General features: G+C 33.4%; 1 pseudogene; it reads right to left on the reverse strand.

The window, feature by feature from the left end:
- Positions 1-8,682: 8,682 nt before the first annotated feature.
- Positions 8,683-8,801, reverse strand: LOC145301494 (5S ribosomal RNA; annotated as a pseudogene).
- Positions 8,802-21,354: the final 12,553 nt, after the last annotated feature.

Here is a 21,354-nt window from a genome sequence, read left to right on the forward strand (position 1 = left end):
TATCGATAACGTATGACATTACATCAAACAACAGCTACGCAATAACATTTCAAATCTGAATGACTTTTGAACAAAAATGTCAGTAATGTGGAATGGCCTTTCACCGGAGTATTTCCGCAGACGAATTCAAGAGAATGCCCCCAGAGTTGCAGGCCGTCAAATTGCAGAAGGGGTATGCTACTAAATATTAACTAGTTTATTATGTTCCTGTTATATTTGTGTTGCATTAATGTTCTGCCTTTTTAATTTTAAGTAAAGTTTTAAATTGACGTGGACACTAGAATACTTCAATTAAAAGTCATATGCGAACAGGTAAAATTATAGAGGTAATAAAGGCGAATCAAATGATATGTAGGTTGTTGAAAACGTTACATATAATTTTGTTTAAATTTGCAGTATTTGAAAAAATGACAAGTGCGGACTTTCTTTAAGGCGGCACTATATATATATATATATATATATATATATATATTAGGTAGACAAGAAGTATCTTGCAGAATTTTTAATTTTTATTTCAAATGATGTATTTTAAAATAAGTTTTCGTTGTAATAAGTTTACTTTATATATTATTTTAAAGAGCGTTTCTCACTCTATTTAATCGTTTAAATTACAATCGTTTTAAAACAAATATGTCTTTTTTCAGAATATTGAATACAAGATGAAAACAAAATCAAATTTTGTAAAAGTTTCTTATTCTAATTCAAGCTAGGCCGAAACATTGCTGAAACAGCTCGCGATATCAACGAAGCGTTTGGCCCAGAAACCACTACTGGACGCACATCATTAATAGTGATTTAAAAAGTATCGTGGCGAGAGTCTTAAATATGATGAGCGTAATGATCGGCCGTCTGATGTTGACAACGATCAATTAAGAGACTTGGTCGAAGCCAATCCACACAAGTTCGAGAACTTGCTGCCGAAGTAGACGTAATTTATACAACAATTTCGATCCCCTTGAAAGAGATTGAAAAGGCAAAAAAACTTGATAAGTTGGTGCCTCACGAACTTAACGACAACGAAGAGAAACTCCGTTATGAAGTGCCATGTTCCCCTCTTTTACACAACAAGAACGACCCATTTCTCGACCAGGTTGTGACTTGCAATTAAAAGTGGTTTCTTTTACGACAACTGGCCACGCTCATGCGAGTGATTAAACGCCAACAGAACCCTACAACACTTCCCGAAGCCAGAGTTGCACCAAAAAGAAAGTCATGCTGACTGTTTGGTGGCCTGTGACCGTTACCATTTATTACAGTTTTTATAATGCAGGCAAAACCATTACGGCGGAGAAGTACTGCTAAGAAATGTGTGAAATGCACCAGAAACCTCGAAAACAACACCCAACATTAGTCAACAGAAAAGGCCCAACCGCACGTCACTAAATCGACTATGCAGAAGTTGAACGAATTGGCCTACGTAACTTTGCCTAAACCGCCATACCTATCTAGACCTCTCTCTTACCGACTACTACTTTTTAAACCATCTCGACAATTTTCTGCATAAGAAATGCTTCAAAAACCCAAGCGATATCAAAAACACATTCAGCGACTTAATCATCACAAGAAAAGAATATTTTTTTATGTTACTGGCATACGAGACACTTGTTTTTCATTGGCAAAAGTGTGTTGATTTCGGTGCTTATTTCGATCGATAATTTTTTCATTTTAGCAGAGATATGTTTATCTGAATTTAAAAGTTAAAACCAGCAAGAACATTCTTTTCACCGTGTTATATATATAGTCATCATTGAAGCAGGTTTAACTGAATACGACAGTGTTCTCTTATTTCTCGACGCAGCGAGCCATTTTCCTGTTTTCGGTTGATAAATTGTATACTGTGGTTCTCGGTGTTCTTGTTTAGTGTATTACACAATAGATCAAAACACTTGAATAATGTCCTAAACAAAATCACAGACCTACATGATGCAATCCTTGAAAACAGTGAAAACAAACAAAACATTGGGAATAATGATTAATTAGTGTCCGAAACCAATTGGTAAAATTTGGCAAATATTATTGGTATATATATATATATATATATATATATATATATATATATATATATATATATATATGTATGTATGTATGTACAGCCCGTTTTTTCCTTTGCACATAACTAAATCAAACTAAATATAGTCCACATTTAGACCATTTATGTAATGGATATGTAGCCCAGAATAAACACTAATCGATTAATTAGTTTATGAGCGAGTCTTGTATATACACGTCATAAATACAAAACATGCTAAATATATCTTATTCGTTTATAGTATACAACACTGCAAACGAAGACTCCATCTAATGAAGTAAATATTGTATTCTTCATGATGAAAATGTTAAGTGACATGGAGGAACCAACATGGCTGCCGACATGACGTTAGTTCAGAAGAAAAAGACTTGCGGCTGCTTACACAGATATTAGCATTTCGATACGACTCTCAACTTTGCAGCACTTTTCTATGGCTTAATTAGATTTTGTAGCAAACTGTTAACTAATACTATATTGTATTTCGGTAGCTCTTGAGAAAAAAGAATGTTTTACTACCCTCGAAATTGGATGCTGATAGCAATTGTATAAAGATATGAGCGATATGTTCTTATATTCATTGTGTTGTTAGTATAACACGCATCTATACACTATTAAATTTTGTGAATTTTTTGAAAATGTCTGTTCTGCATAAACATAAAGATATAATTAGTTACCGAAGAAGGAATAAATAGCTGTTGTGGACCTAAAATAGAGTCACAAGAAAGACGCGAATAACAGGTTTAGGTAGAAAGAATATATTGTACAATAATGTGATTACAAAGAAAGAAAGTCTGTATTTATCGATTGTTACCTCAGACATTATGTAGTCTCACGATAATCGCAATAATTCATCCAAAAGTGTACGAACTCTAGGGTTTTTTATAATGGTTAGAAGAGTCCATTTTGCGTGAATGGGTAATCCCCCATTACGTAGAGTACGCATTATTAAGGTAATCTTTCTCTCATAAAAATACTAAATAGTAAATCGTGCCACATCTTTTTAAAAATTATTGTGATTTTGTAAAAAGATAAATAAAAATATTTAATAGCATGTTACAAAAGTTCATAAATATTTTTTCGTAGATCTCTAAAGCTGTAAAATCTATATAAACATAGTCAGATACTGTAACAACACCGCACAAGCGATTCAATCACTCATATCCCTTACAAATAGCTCCATTCTGGAGTATCAAACGTTTAAGTTTCTTGAGCTACACACTCAGGCAACATGAATAGGAATAAGAAGATACAACCAAATCTGCCGGAAAGTATTTGTTCATTCATGAAGTATTGTTGTCATATCTGTGCTCGTGCATCGATCACTTACCTCTCCATCTTCGACAGATTGCAAAAGGTCTCTAAGCATGACAGTTCTCTCACTGTCTGCCAGGCTATAGATATATTATCCCATACATGCACTTCTTCCATGGAATGTAATCCGATGAAATTACTGCGCGGTAATACCCCCGGAAAACCTGACTATCAGAAAAAAATTAAACTTTTTCACCGTAGAGTTCCTCTGAAAACATTCTACTCTAATAGCCATTCCTCGATATTTCTTATTTCCTGTACTGTAACAACATCGGTAAAATGAAATGTAGTGTGAAAATCATCTTGCTGTCCAACTTTCCAATCAATATGTACCCTATAAAACTTTCACTTAATCATAGTACGTCTCAATGGTAATAGGTTTAGTTTGAAAAAAATAAAAGTAACCAAAAGAAGTACTATCTAGTATTGCATAGAATTCAAGCTGGGAAAATGACTGCGATAAAACACTAGTTACGGTCGGATAATGTTTATAAGAGAATATTTACAATGTTTTCAATAAATTAAAAAACAAAATGCTTAACAGCGTTATTATATTGACATTTTTTTTTGCGAGAACACACCATAAAAAAATTGAAAAATCTCGACTCTCTGTCCTAGGATTTCTTCTCTTTTTTTTGTAGCAACATCTTGTATCTCTTCTGATACTAAACTTAATTTTTTGTCCTCGGTTATTGAAGGAGAACTTTATTCTTAAGTGGGTTTATTTTCATTTTTGTGCCAATGCCGAGTTCCCCTTTTCGCAGAACTCATTTTTTGTACATTAAAAACCGATATCGAATCTAACTTTCCCCTCGTCGAGAGGCAATTAAATAGGTACAAAGAAATTTTTCCTGAAAACTAAAAATCAAGCCCTACTTTTTAGGTGATTAGTAGGGTTAGGACAACAGAATATTCTTTTCATTGTTTTTACTCTAGAGCATGTATCCGACAGAGTTAAACACAATTAATCAACCGAGAAACACATCAATACATAATATATAAGATATCGATGGATATATACCTGAGAGTCAAAACAAGAAAAAGAATATGCTGTTGTCCTAGCCCTAGTGATTATATGTAAAATTCCTCGTAGTAAATCTTCAACCAGTAAATAAACATAATTAAGACTTTACAATTGAGATAACTACCCTATAAGATTTAACATAGAATTATGTTCCTCTTCCTTTTATTAAAAATGGTTAATGATCACCGGCTTCCGGACCGGTCAGTGTACATGAAACTGTAATTGTTATATAATTAAAACACTATTAACATCAGCGATTACCATGGTTATAAAATTTACTTAACGATGAAACATGCCATTTATTTTACTATGACATGACCTTGAGGGTTCGATCGAGAATGCAGTAAAGTTGTAAATTCAGCTTCAACTCATTGTTGCATAAACTATTTCGTTGATTGAAGAATAAATAAAAATTACGGATACTGACACGAACCATAAAAATGAGCGTCTGTTGTCTTTTATGCTATTTGGTACGGAAGTGGATTATAATTTACGTTTATTGTCCATGGATAGGTCAACCATGCCACGTTACGTTCATATACGAATGTGATTCCATACTTGAATTCAAATTATGTTGTCTCTTTCAGCTGCATTTTGTAGATCATCATTGTTCCGTATGTATCCGATGATTCTACTGCTAGTAATTGTTTCACATGTATTTTTTTCATTAGGATTCTTTCTAGAAAGACATCGGGGAGTACAAAAGGCGGAAGGAACCACATGAAAGTTGCCAACATCCGAAGTGGAACAAACTGGATTCGAACTTGAGACTCAGATTGTCAGTTCGTGTCGATTTTGCATGTATAACAGGGCTAACCAAGCCAAGTTAATTTTCGTAAGTAGATAACGATGACTTTTTGCAAAGAACAGCTGAATTTACGATCGCCTATAATAATTCCAAAAATAAATTAATAAATATACAAAAGCAATTAACGGATAAGTTTAGAATCTGTATATTAATACCGTTGCACATTTTACATATGTGTGTTACCGGTTCCAGATCCTCTTTATTAAAAAGGAGAACTGAAAGTGAGAACATACTACGAACATACGAACATATATATATATAGACGCTAATTTAAGATTCGTAGTATGTTATCAACTTATATTGCCCTTTTAAATGAATAGGATCTTTATATCACCGAAGACGCAATGTAAAATAAATAAATGAAAATGATGTCGCATTTGTGCCGTACATGCAATTAAAATATATCTTCTGTGTCTTATGGCTAGTACCCAAGGATATGTCTGAAGATGGTGTTGTGATATCGTCGGGTTTCCGTTCGCACCGGGCGTGCATTGAATGAAAATCTGTCACAGACTCCTATAATGGTATTGGAGATAAACAGCAATAACGAGATATATTTTGATACTACATTAACCAGATTACTTAGCTAAATACTTTTACAGTTTTAACAGAATAGTTACAATAATACCGCGGTGTCTCCATTCACGCTGAACGTTCACGGGTTGCCCAGTAGCAATATATTTAATATGAAAGATGCCACTGTGGAATTTTCACATGTCTCGCTATTTACAATAAATGCATTTAATGATTAAACTATAGCTCGTAATCAAAATTAAAAACGATGTAAAATCCATCAATTCATTCCATAGAAACAAAAGAAAGGCCAAAGGTCAAATAAAATTGCACTCGTACAGATATGATAACTCTGACTTGATACAAGCACAGAATAATAAAAAAAAATATGAAAACTGGTAACCCATAAAATATATCAACACATAATTTATTTTAAACGCATTTGATTAAAATTATCTACTTAACACAACTTTGTAAGATTTATTTACTATTTAAAAACATCTGACAAATATTTATTACATAAAAATGGCAATTTTCGTTTATTTTAAGGGTACAAGTTCTCGAGTGTTAACTATTCTGTAGTTTTACTGTTTGAACATTCTTCATATTAAAACTTTGCAGGTTCAGAAGAAAATTGTTTTCTAATTCGTTGCAGAGATGCTTTTATAACGTTACAAGTGGATCTATTACCGCAACCTTCTGATATGAAACGCATTGTTGTATGATTAGTTTTTTTCTCTAACTTTATTGCTTACAAGCCGCATCAAAACGAACAAAATATAAAAATGCTTTAAATTATTATCCTTGTCCCTTTCTTATTTTTTAAACTAACATGGAGACCCGACGTTGCCTTGGATTGAGTGAAGATCAACAAATGTTTGACATTCTCATATTTTTATTGCCATCAAAATCGGTGGAAGCGTCCATTTTTCAATCAAATTGATTGATTGCCTATTCTAGTTGTGGACATATCGTGATGTACAAGGAAAAGGCTTCATATGCTTCAGCGTAGTAACTTAGTCCACAATACAATGTTTTTTACACTGCACTGTAGCGAACCTACTGTTGATTTTATAAAATTATTTTTTAATATAACGGTTTGAATTTAAAGTTTCTAATGCAAAAGTCAAGTATCATGGTTCAATCGTGCTCTAAATATAAAAATTCATTTACAACGCACTCCTGCCATATAAAATACCATACTGTTGATTTTATATGACAGGCCATTTTTACCTGGGATGTAATTAAACTTCTCAAATGCGCCTGTGATGTTAGGCTGTACAAGATGGTAACTTTGGTCAAAATCGAGTGGCCATTTTTTCATCGTTTTTTTTTCGATTATAGAAGACATATAGACTTATTGAAAACATTTCGATACAAGACCTCTCTAAGAACACTGCCAGATACATAAAGTACATTAGTATGAAATGTCAGAAAAATCAGCTAAGCCGTTTCAAAGTTCATACAGAACTCTCTCTCTCTCTCTCTCTCTCACACACACACGCATACACATATACACACAGAGCGACAAAGTTGTCTTTATATAACATATTAACATAAGATATTTAAATTAAAATAGAATACGAGCGTGTTGAGCGGGGCTTGTTTACACGACTCCTTTTTTCTTTTTCCACCCTGCATAAAAAGTTTCTGTTTTTTCTACATTCTATTTAAGTATACTGGTACCATTTTTTCCGAGTGTTAATATCTCCAAATGTATTATTTTTTTTTTTAATATTTGCAAACGTCCTTTTCTTCTATCCACTGGCCGAGTAGTTAACATCGTTAGGTTATATACTGCATCATGGCGTTGACACACTGGTTCTCGTTAGCTCACCGAAATGATCAATGCCAGATGAAAGACCATTTGGGAATACCAGGGTGTCGACACCTCCATGTAAGAGTTGCAAAACCTAACGTCTTTATATGACAGAGATATACATCCGACTAGTGATCGCTTGTGAGTTTCAAACTTTCGTGAAACTTCCTCGTGCCTAGGATGAGTGCCATATCATTTCTGTTACAAGAGCCAGGGTTGTTACTTCGAACAGTTTGTAGCTAGACCAGTTGTACAGTCTATACCGATGAGTCTTCAAAAAACGAAACAAGTAGATAAAATATAATAATGATATTTATTTAAATATGAAACAGAAAAGTATTAAAACATTCCATTCCCTATGAGCAGTTTCATTTTAAAATCTATATTTTCCTTTCTTTTTCATTTCCAGTTTATAATTTCTCTTTAAAGTTTTTATTTACATATATCAGCTATCTCTTTTGTGTCTGTGAATATTTTTTTATTGTTTTTTTATAGTTAGAGGCATTATCCGTTCCTTCAGATTAAATGTTAACAAATGATATATAGATTATTCTTTTGACGAATAAAACCCGGACCTTCGTTTAACGAGTTTTGATTCGTATCTCTTTATTAACCCCTCTTATCCATATCGACCATCCCTCTTCTCTTTTTGTATTTTCGATTTCATCCAACTTCCCATAATACATTCTTGCTTCCGGTTTCCCGTCACACTAATCGGGGCTTCGTCTTTTATGGCTACATAAGTCATCTTGAATGAGATATTTGTCTCATAGTTGTAGTTCGCCCGCTCAAACTTACGCCTTCTCTTTACCTACGAGTCTTCATTATCCTACTATATGACAATTTGACGTGTTCCAGCATATTGAGACAACTAATGTTGCTCTGTATACCGGTCGGTCTACCACGCTATTTTCCAATTTATTCACATTACCAGAACGCAATTTTTATTCGCATGCAATTGTGACCATATTTGTAAACCGGTCTTTAAATTTATATATAACAGAATTATTTAACCATAAAGTGGGATTTATATTATAGAAATTTTTGCCTGCTTGGTGATGATTTAAATTACCAAATCAATAAAATTTCGTTTCATAATTTAGATAGGCCAGTAAACCTTTTACATCTGTCGGTATACCTCTATGAAGCCATCGTTCGACCATGCAAAGGAGTCCTCTTACTTACAGCACCTGGAATTCCCAAATTGGTCACCCATTTTAGTAATGACCAGGCTCAACGTTGCGTAACTTCGGTGATCTGATGGGAACCGGTGTGTCAACGTGATTATGCCGTATATGTACATTCCTATGTGCCCTAGGTTGGTAACAGAGGAATTCAGCTTTTGTAATAAATACAGTACGAAACTAATCCATGATTCTAAATTCTAAAATAATTAATTTTGTTATGTTTTTAAAGCCTCTTAAACGCAAACCACAAGATACATCAATAAACTCACAATTCTTTTTCATACACCTGTATGTTTTCTGTTTGATACACTTGCTTTTAAATCAATACATATTTTTAATGGCACCATAAGTCGTGTCTCGAAATATTCATTACTTTGTTGTGTTTCGCTATTCAAATCACTGACACTAAAACAGTTCTCTTACTCTCCTTCTTGTTTTTAGTCATCTATCTATATATCTAACATTGGGGTTTTGAATAGTTCAAATAGATACCGTCACGGATTATAGCATCATATTTGTAATACTGATTTGAACACCAATATTATTGAAAGTGTTATGAATAACTGATTCCAAGTAATTTATTAGTAAATATGCTAAAAACGTAGCGAGACAGATGGACTCATTACATATAAAACGGGAAGATGATTTAAAAAAAAAAACCAGAAATATTAATATTCGTGACATCATAATAAACAATCTAAATATAACATCTCTATATCCAAAGAAATCAATCAGAAATTTCCTAAAGTTATTTGAAAAAACATAAACCAATAACTTCCGTATTATTAAGACTAGTTTTTTGATTTTGGGTGTCATTCGAATAGAGTTACAGCCGATATAACCTTTGGCCTTCTTTATGTATATCTTGTTGAGCCCAGGAATTTGTTTCTATGAAACGCAAGATGCAAGCGGTATACTGAATAATCCAAGCAATAAAAATTACTAACCATCATCTACAAAACTGCAGAAACATAAAAATAAATTGTTTCAACAACAATAAACAAATATAAAATTACTTATTTCTAACGGTGTTTTCTTTTTGGAAATCATGACAAATTAGGCGATAAAATGATGTTTTCCTTTTCCGTCTTCATTTCTGATAGTGTATATATGTATTTATTTAAATTTTATTTAAATAATATATATTATTTGTCCAATAGATGTACAAAGTTTTCGTTCATTAGGTCAGTCGAAATGTGAAAGAATTCAGAATAAAATTGACAATGAAAGAGTCTTCATTCATTTTAGTATAGTATTATTATAGAGTCATGATAATACTATATAAAAAGGTATTTGGGTGCGATAAGCTTGAATAGAGACCGAAACTGTAGCATTTGAAGCTGGTGACGTTACCAATGTACCAACGTGCCACGCATATGAACTGAAAACTTAAAAATAGACTAAGATGAATGTACAAAATGTATAACGATTTTTAAATTTTGCCATCTTTTTGATTCCTTAAAAACAATTTTCACCGGCTAAAGAGCCATAATGGACGATCCGTAAAAAATCCGATCATTTGGGGACTCTAGTGCCAATCTTCAACTTTTAGATTTGGTGGAGATAAAGTTTAAAAATATCATCTGAAATCGAATTCGAAACTTTTTCGAAATTTTTAAGTAGAAATAAACTCAGATGAATTTACAAAATGCTACAGGATTTTTCAATTTTGACTTATTTTTGACTCATTAAATCTATTTTATCCGGCTTGATGATTGTATTTTTATGAACCGTTTTTTATGGGTCTTTAGACCCATAAAACCGGTCCGTAAAGATCCAACCATGGAAAAGTAAAAGACTATTTGTTAAAACTGAAAAAAAAAGACAAGATAATCTAGTATAAAAATATAATAAATTTTTTACTTTAAATATTACAACATGAAGATTTCTTTTTTAAATTCAATTTTACATTATATAATCAATTCTTGATGCTGCAATATCTTAAGTTATAAATTTATTATTCCAGTTTCCAACACTAGTCTTTTACTTGTTTAAATCTTAACAATAATACTTTTCATGCTTTCATTTTTCCCTTGTAATCCATGATTTTTGCAGGCTTCCAGTAAATTCACTTATTCTTTGTTTAAATTCAGTCTTTTTTTTTGCCTCCATAAACATAACATACATATATGTAAAACAATGTACGACACTCGGCTGCTTTCATTCTCTGTGTTTCACTTGCTGCTTCTCTTTTAGCGACAGCAGTGAATTAGTAGCTGAAGCGACGTGGTTGCTATGGAAACCAGTCATAAAAACTGTCACTCACCTTCTTACAAATTTCTACGATTTTGAACACCACTTCATCATAACTTTTGTTTTACTGAACGAAAATTTTAATTTTTTCACAACGTAGCTGAGAAGGTGATCTATAAACTGTAATAATTGTTTGAAATTTGATCGAAAAATGAGTGAGCGGTGAAGTTTTAAATCAGTTCGAAATGACTAAAACTGCCACGTAACCATGTATTCATACTACCGTGTTTTAATGATATATATATATATATATATATATATATATAATATTATTATATATATATAATTATAATAATATTATATATATATATATATATAATTTATGTATTTCTCAATTATCCTGCCTCTATTACCATAAAAACGGTTCACTGGTATTTAAATCAATGATGCATCTAACTAGAAAAATATACCAATGATGCATTACAACACTGATAAAATCTTATTGAGAAAGAGCCACTGCTATTTCTCTGTACCCCTTTCTATTTTTATGCCTTGCTATGATTTCCTTGCGCATATCCTTAGTCAATTTCTTTGTTTTAACAATTTAAAAGCAGTAATGAAAGTAGCAAGTGACTGAGAGCTGTTATGAACTGACATGTAAGAAGCCGGAACCCTGAGATGCTTTCTGATTAGTTTAAATATTGTAGCAAGATGCTTAAGACTTCTTAAGAATAACATTTCTGATTGGTTGAAATACTGCTTAAGAATGAAATGTGTGTTAAACACTTTTGCATATGGGTAATTTATTTCTTTTGTTAATAAGTATTTGTCAACTAAGTATATATTAATTTCCGTTTTAGTTTTAGACAGATAATATCTGTTCAAGGACTGAGTGTAAATTTCATTCAAATTTACTTCAGAAATACGAAAACACAATGTACTAAATACCTTTGCTACTAACTGTATATGCAATTATTTTGCAGATAGTGCAGTAATTAACTCAAGTGGTGTAATAAAAATGATGAATCACCAACTTCATTCTTAAAATGTTATGTTCATTCATTTTATAAGGGAGGTAATTTAAAAGAAAACTAAGGCTCATATATTTCAACGAGGCATAAAAGAAGTAAGAAAACTTTACATAGAGAGGAATGGGGCGAAGCTGTTTCCTCTCACTTTCTCGTATTCCTGTGTCCCTTACTTACACTGTCATCCTTTCTTCCCGTCCCTTTTTTACACCGTCTCTCTTCTTTCAAGCTCTCTTTTTCAATCTCTTTCTTTCAATCTCTTTCTTTCAATCTCTTTCAGCCCTCTCTTTGCAAAGTAAATGCTTAAATGGATATGTTAGAGTTTATAAAATTTGGATTGAAGTCAAAGTATTATAATTAGTGGTAGTTGTTGTGACCTAATTGGTTACGAGCTTATCAAGAACACAACCACATCCAGCCCTTACGTACGTGCACACACACACATATATGTATATATATATATATATATATATATATATATATATATATATATATATATATATATATATATAAGAACGCGGGAAAGAGAGCAATACAGATAGATCATTAAATAGATAAATATGAATTAAAAGAGAGAGAGAGAGAAAAAGGAGGGGGTGGAGAGATAAGCGCCGTCCTTTATTTTTGACAGTGGCGGGGAGTCTTCTAACTATAATCACCAATGTAGCGATAACAAGATTCGTATATAGAAAAAGACAACGTCACAATAGCTGCTGACGCCACAGCCGTCCGTGCTGGTAAGATGGCTGTGAATTCAGTCATCAATGTTGCGAATAGGCGTGATGACAATGACATTAATTAAGGAATTGATTAAAGCCAGTAAAGATAATAATGCCAACAGTGCTGAACCCCATTTGGAACCATGCCAAATAGTAGCAAGCTAGCCCGCTGAACTAATTAGTTTAGCATCTCCCTACGGATACCAAGTCAAGTGGTCTGCACATAATGAATTTAAAGATCAATATTATTGATCTATATAATAATACGCTAAGGCATTTCATGTTCGTACGTTGTCGCCTTCCACCTTTTTTTTTTAATGATGTAGATCGTCCCGTCGCCGAACGTTCGGCGTGATAACATATTGTGGAAGCAATTGGTAAAAGAAACACATCATTCAATTCGAAGTACATCGGACAAATAAGCTGGCGGTTGACTTAAAATTCAACGTGTTTTCTAAGGAAAAACATTTTCTGAACATGCTAACTCTATGATAATTCTGATTTTAATTTGCTTGGTTTAGACTGAATAGAGGAATACAATATTTTCGACATTCTTCTGTAGCGGGTTTTTAATACTTTAAATTATTATACTTATTTAAAAAAAAAATCCGCAGAAATACCCAAGGTCATGTCGCACAAGAGTGTCCAGGATTCTCTACCAAATCAAAGGCAACCCTCAAATTAAAATTTAGTACACAACCCATTTTCAGACACAAATTATAGATACTCCAGGCTGCACATGACATATTGAACAAGGAGTTAGAACGTCTGCAGCAAGAAGGTGTACTATAAAACTGGTCAGCAATTTTTTACGTGTTGAAGGGTGTCTACATTGATTTAGTGTATTTTTGAACTGCTGAATCAGGAAATTGGATCTGTTTCGCTCAATAAGATCAGGTTTTTTTATTTTGAAAAGAAACCAAAATCTTGTGACAAAATCGATTACATTTCTATGGCATTAGCATCCTAAATGTTTCTAAAGACATGTTTTGCCAACAAAATATATTGATTACCTAATAGAAACATCGATTACTACAAACTAAATGATGAGCAGTACACGTAAATGTCATACTGCTTCACTGTTGTTCCAAATTCCTAGCTTGAAATTTCGTTACTTAGAACTCCTGGAATGTCAAAGGGCAGGGAGATCTCTCTTCAGATTCCAACAGTAGTCGGCCATCATGACTGCACCCTAGCGACTCTGATACCTAGTTCCATCTCTTTCAGAAACTGAAGTAATCTCTGCCTCTGATCGTCACTCATTGCACCCAGATACTCATGAAACCGTTCCATGTGAAATAGGAAGTGATTCTTGACACCCATGTTACAGCCCAGGTTTCTGAAAGTAGTCACAATGTTATTGATAAGTACTGCGTAGTTTCTGGCCTTATTGTTGCTAAGAAAGTTCGTCACTACAAAAACAAAGGCATTCCACGCTTCCAGTTCAACTTCGTTCATAGCGATTTCGAACTTTGGATCTCTAAATGAGATGCCAGGTTGTTATTCCCAAAATAGTCAATTCTAGAAAAGTAAATGAATCAGTCACCATCCTTGTACAGAGCCTTGCTGAACTTCTAAATTCAACCAAACTTGATGTGCAGTGTCGGAAGGGTATTCTGTTTCTGTCCACCAGAGGATCGTTGATGACGTTCCTTTCTTTGCAAGACACCAATTCCACAAACTAATCCTTCTTCGTGAATGCTGAGCACTAATTTTTGGAAGATTCCGAGGTTTTATGACATCAAACTGATATCTTTTCGACCTAATTACCCAGAACTATCGAACCTGAATATTTCTTATCATTAAAATTATAATTTACAATAAAAAAAAATATTCGACATGGCATTTTATTCCCATCAGTTTCGTCTAAAATGCTTCACACGTGGTTATACGTGAACAATAAATTACATGTGGCTATAGCTCAAAAACTTGACCTTATTATGCAAATGCAATGTAAGTTTTGGGTTCAGCGCATCAGATTCGTCTGAAATCAGCTGAAAAACGTAATCAACAAATTAGTTATTAGGCAATGTAATAAATTAATTAATCCGCATGAGAAGCTACCATTGTTATTGTTAAAAAACTGAATGGAAGAGTACGAATATGTGCTAACTACTCCACTAGAAGAAACTATTCCTTTAGTGCACACCAGTACCATTTATCTTTGCAAAACGACTATTAAATGCTGAATTTGTTTGGGATAAATTGATATTTAAATGCTTTCTTGCTCTTATACGTTGATGAGAAGTCAAAAACGTCTTATTACAATCAACACACGCAATTGCCAGCTTAGATAATTTTGTTGGTGAGCTACGAAAATGCTGAATTAATATACTGGCTGGGAACAAAGGAGAATCCCTATATACTCTTTTACCTAGCTGTAACTCAATATTACTATTGTTTAGCATTTTAATTATTGTAAGTTTAAAAAAAATGTGAAATATTATATTTGATGTTTATTGGTGATCAAGGCGGACGCAGATCCCACAATATAATTGTATCACCTTTGTTTAAACTTAGAAATTATTTTCTAGATACCCTAGATTATGTAGTTTCAGCGTATACTTCCTAGTAGGTGTCTATTTCCAAACCCTTGAAATTGGAAGCAATTCATTTTAAAATAGGTAAAACGAAATTTCTTTTATCTACGCAATATCAAATTAACCACCAATCCCAATATTTTAATGTGTGTAAAAGGTGGTAATAAATGTACATTTATAAAATTTATCAGGCTATTATAATATAGACTATCTTGGGTGTCCGGCGTTGCCCGGGTGTTTGGAGTTGTGCGTTGAGGAAAGAAAAAAGTAGTAGGTCCCGACCCATACCGCGAAGGGGTAAAAGGATGTGAAAAAAACGTGACGCCCATCGCAAAACCGGACGTGAAGAACGTCAAAATTAAGGCTAGTCCATCAAAAGAAGTGGATGAGTTTCGAAAATATATGCGAAAAAAAGCGACCTCTCCTTGTAGAAATGTGCCCCGTTGAGGATAAAGATATTCATGTTTTTGGCCAATTTTCAATATTTGTCGTCCGAAAGTTCGAGGTTTAAGACAATAACGGTTTCTTCACGTTCTAACGCGTCTGTCGAAAGTTTTAGGCATACATACATACACACATACATACATACATACATTTAAACAGACAGGTCGGATTTATATTATAGATGATTGCGGTTTTGGTATCGAATAACACTTATAGTGTTGATATGCCGTAAAAAAGAGAGATAAATCTAAATTGAAGAACACAATTGATAAGAATAGGAGTCAATAAGAACATAAAATATTTTATTAATAAAAAATAATCTATTAGGAAAACGGACTAAATAAAAAGACAGGGTCGATTGTTAATCCATCTGCACGGAAAGTGCCTTCATCCGCACCAATGAAAGAAAATTTCCCCTTTTTAGATTATAATTTGATTTTTGTTTAATCGATAAATCAATACACTACGTCAATGTACTCGGTGAACATCAGCGTAATTCATAAAACTTCAACCTTTCTATTTCTTGCTTTATAACACATCTCGATCCAACAAAACACATCTCGATCCAACAAAACAAGAAAAGAAAACCCTTAAGCAGTTTAAATGCTCGGAGTATTCAAAATAAACGTAATTCCGTGTAAAATAACGCAACCTAAACAGCAGTGCCGACGTGCACTATGATATTTAGAACAAACGCTTACAAGCCTCTGACAAATACATTCAAGCAAGGATACCAGGCATGATAATAATCAATAAGAAGGAAACTCTGGCAAATAATAGAATTTTTCCGTCTCACTAATTCGCAAAGTGTAGGCTCCACACTCTTCTCAATTCCAGTTAGAATCACATCGTTGTAATATTGCATACCTATTCTTCTTTTACAAATAATTACAATCACAAATTCACAAATAATTACAATCACAAATTCACAAATAATTACAATCACAGCGTTGCATACCTGTTCTTCTTTTACAAATAATTACAATCACAAATAATTACAATCACATCGTTGCATACCTGTTCTTCTTTTACAAATAATTACAATCACAAATTCACAAATAATTACAATCACATCGTTGCATACCTGTTCTTCTTTTACAAATAATTACAATCACAAATTCACAAATAATTACAATCACATCGTTGCATACCTGTTCTTCTTTTACAAATAATTACAATCACAAATTCACAAATAATTACAATCACAGCGTTGCATACCTGTTCTTCTTTTACAAATAATTACAATCACAAATAATTACAATCACATCGTTGCATACCTGTTCTTCTTTTACAAATAATTACAATCACAAATTCACAAATAATTACAATCACATCGTTGCATACCTGTTCCTCTTTTACAAATAATTGCACGGAATGTGCTTTGATGCATTTAATGCACGTGTACACCATCAACGAAAATACTTCGGACCCACACGACTAGCAACAAAGTTTCGCCCGTTTACTGTATAAATCTTTAAAAGCCGGAAAAAGTATAGTCAAATAGATAATTTCCCCGAAGCCTCCCCTCTGTGAGCAAACGCCTTGCTGCTGAACTCCCCACTTCGGTTTCCGATATAAACTGACTCCTATGATAGCAGCCAATTGCGTCAATATGCCTTGTTTAGAGAAAACAAAAGTAAAAGAAAACGGTTGGAGGTAAATTAAGCAATTACATGAGACTTGCTAAAGAGCTGACTTAAATAGAGAAAATTAGTAGAGGGCGCCCGATGTTGCACAGTCGTAAAATACGTCAAAATATATTTTTTATTTTAAACTAGCCTGGTTGGCCGACGTTGCCCGGGTGTTTGGAGGTGTGTGTTGAGCAAAAAATAAATAAATAAATAAATAAATAAAAATAAAAAGTTGTAGTAGGCAGGTAGGCAGGCTCGAATCCGTGACGCGAAGGCGGAAAAAAAGTGAAGGTGTACGTAAGGGTGTTGGTTGAGCAAAAAAGAGAAGAAAAAAAAAAGGAAAATTGCAAGCGCAAAAGAGAAAGCGGTATAACGCAGGAAGGCTTAAACCCATAGGACGAAGGAGGAAAAGAAAGTGGGGGAAAAGTTACACGTTAGCTGTTGCGCCCATCGCTAAGCCAGAAGTAACATAGGTTTAAATTAAGGCTAGACAATCGAAAAGAGGCGATGACTTTCGAAAATATCGGCAAAAAAAGTGACCCCTGCCTGTAGAAAAGTGCCTAGTTGAGGGCCAAGGAATTAATGTTTAGGACAAATTTTTTATATTTGTCACCTGAAGGGTTGAACTTTAAAATGATACCGAACTCGTAAAAATCCGTCGCCTCTGTCGAAAGTTTACATAACACATACATACATACATACATACATTTAAACAGACAGGTGATATTTAGATTATAATTGCTTAAATCTTTTAAAATGTTATACATGTAACATACGACACTAATCAAAAACAGCTGAAATATTTTTTCCAAATCTCTCAAGTAAGGAAACCAGTCCACATAACAATGTAAGGTCAAAAAGAATCATCTAAGTTGAAATAAGAACAGAACAAACTAATGCAAGAACACTGCATTAATGCAATGTAGTTGAAATATAAGAAATTCCAACAGAAACCAATTAACCAGCAGTGATACATTACAGAATATACCTCTACCATTAGACACAGTAATCAGTATTTCAATTGTTTTTACGAAATAGATGTTCTGAATGTAAAGCCCCTTTTAGTAATGCCAGCTATCAATGCAAAAGAATTATAGAAACCGCGAGTAGGTCATTCGTTCAGTCCCTCTAAGGTAACTGAGCAGAGGCTTGGTTTCCACAAATCTGGGTGTATAACAAATAGGGTCCTAAGCGGATGCATGTCTTATATCCTACCCATCATCATAGATTCACCCGAGGTAATTTCTTAAGCATCCAATAAAGGCAAACTCTTTGCTAATAACTTTGAATCAAGCCAAACTCTTGTCAACCACGACCATCTATCCCAGAATTTCCTCACAAGACTGCAAATACTCTGAGCGACATTCAGATATTTGCCGAAATGTCTCCAAACTTATCAAGAACATTGATTGAAACAAAGAAACTGACCTTGGCTACATTCCTATCATTTGCTCAAAAAGCTGCACCCAGAACTAGATCCTATTCTCCAAAGCTGTTTAGACATTGGATATGGTTTGGTATAAAGATCTACCTAACAAGATTTTCAACTATGGAATAGCTGGAAATGTCCTCTTGAACAATTAAATCCTTTCTCTCTGATCTCTAGTTTTAAAAAGTAGTTATTGTTAAGTACCGAAGCAGAAAATGTCACTTGTTTTGATATTACCACTCCTGTCCTCGTGGCAATTCCATCATTTTTGAGTTAAAATATGGCGCAATACTTTTAGGATGACCCTCGTAAATAAGAACTCACCCTCACTATAAAAATGAAAGGCACATTTAGATAATTTAGAGTCGGAATGGTAACCAGTAATTGTATTGGGATTGGGTATTTAGAACAGCATCGGTAATTTTATCGGAATGATGACAATTATTGGAATCGTCTCATCACTAGTTGAAATAGACATGCTGAAGAATACAACAATTGTTGAAATGTTTATAATAAAGATTGAAACTGATTTTTGGATACTGCAATAGAATAACTGAAAACTGAAATATACATATATTTGTAATTCAGTCGAGTTATTAAATCCCCCGGAAGTATTATTGGAATAAATAAGGTCACTAAACGTTAAGACAGTATTTTCCTGAATAATATCGAGCACAAGCCGCCATTTTGATGTGCAAGACCGCAGAAAACTCAAGGGAAATCGACGCAAATGATAATTAGCTTTTAATTCTTACAGGAAACAGATTCTCACCTCTTTTGGTAGGTAGAGACAAGAGACCAAGTTTAGCAGCAATAATTATTAACATTTATACATATGTTTTAAAAACACTAATTTTTCTAGTTTTCCCATGGTAATCATAAAGAACGTGTATACACACTCCATGCATAAGAAAAGAACTAACGAACTCTATGTAAAAAGGAAATAGATAGAAAGAGAGATAGAGAGAGAGAGAGATAGAGGGAGAAGAGAATGAAAGAGAGAGAAAATGGCCGGTAACTTTATAAGAGTGAAACATGCAGTAAAACTACTAGGAAAACACATTATATAGAATACAGCAATGCTGATTACGACTACGAAAAACATCACGGCGGTAAACAGTATAAAGAGAAACAAAGCGGGAAACATAAAAGTTAGGAATAGAACTATTGAAAAGGGAAGCAACTACATGAACGATTTATAACAGTGACAAAAGAAATAGCACACAAAATATACGAACAGTGTTATGGGAAAGAAACGTGAACATCAAAAGGAAATTGCTACTGATAAACGCACAAATCAATCAATGTGGACTACATAGTTGCTAAGATGAACAAAACCTAGAAAAAATCGTAAATGAAGATTCTGTGGACAAAGAGACGAAACAATAATCCCATTCATAAATGAATGCAACGGTCTAGTCGAAATGGCTGTAGAAACAAGAGTGATTATGTTTGGGAAGGTTATTAACTGGGAACTGTATGCACTTTAAACACTTAGAGTAAATGATAAAGACGCGATCGTGGGCTTGTTATTCAAAAAAGAAAATCGTAAAATTCTCTGGAAACGGATACAAATGGACAAGCAAGCAGATCGAACGTGATAACAATAAAGGGGCTCGAATATGAAAAATTATAAGTTTCACTATTCTGGCAAATCGCAGTGTAGAGATCAAAACGGGAACAAAACGAAACATGAAGCTTGGTTCAAGATGAAAGTGCAGCGTGAAGATAATTATTGTAAGGTGAATAGTAAAGTAATATCAGTAGCAACAGTTAACAATTAAAAAAAAAACTTACTACAAGTTAGAATCAGAGAAATTATCAACACCATGGATACACACAGCACTTCTGAAAAAGCCCTCGAATGCGGAAACCAACCGAAATAACCTGGTAGCATCAATCAACAACAGGAACGCTAAAACAGAAATGAAATAAACAATAAAAAGAGCATTACATAAATAAAACAAACTAAAACAGTGGTAAACATCCCATAATCTTATCCCTAACCCCTTAAAATATGGGGGGGCACCTATATGATCGGTGCTACTCAAAATAGTCGTGAAGAAGCAAAGAGGGCGGAAAGAATGAACAGCTATGACAAATTCCAGACGTCTACTTGAAGGACACATATATACGTGAATCCCGAGGACGCTCATTGCCGTTTAAGTCCCAGCTAAACCTAACGAACGTTTCTCCCCCCCCCAAAAAAAAAATGATAATCAGCTGTTGTGAGAACTGAACGTGATTTGAAACAGGTATTTAAATATATGGAGAGTACTAGAAATTTTGGGGAAACTGTTGAAATACAGATTTCCCGCGCATTATTATATTAAATATTTTTAACGAAGACTGTAAAAAATTTCAACAAAATTTGACAGTTTTATCTATATCGAGAAATTAATCTAATAGAAATTTCTAAACATAAGCGTAATGTGTTCGGATAAATTTCACAATTACGCAAAATATCAAAATATATGCATAAAAAATATGATGAACTTACTTTATGGTTGTAATGTTTTATTAGAGGAAAATATAAATCACACGTTTATTTATTTTTTTTATTAACCATAATATATAAATTAGAATCAACTAATAGAATACTCGTCAATGGACGCGTTCATATCTGAGTTCATATCGATTCGAAGGATGTACTTATTTAGTCACGTTTTAGCACAGAAA

This window comes from Euprymna scolopes, chromosome 18, assembly GCF_053919585.1.
Source record: "Euprymna scolopes isolate OS-2025 chromosome 18, ASM5391958v1, whole genome shotgun sequence".
NCBI lineage: Eukaryota > Metazoa > Mollusca > Cephalopoda > Sepiida > Sepiolidae > Euprymna > Euprymna scolopes.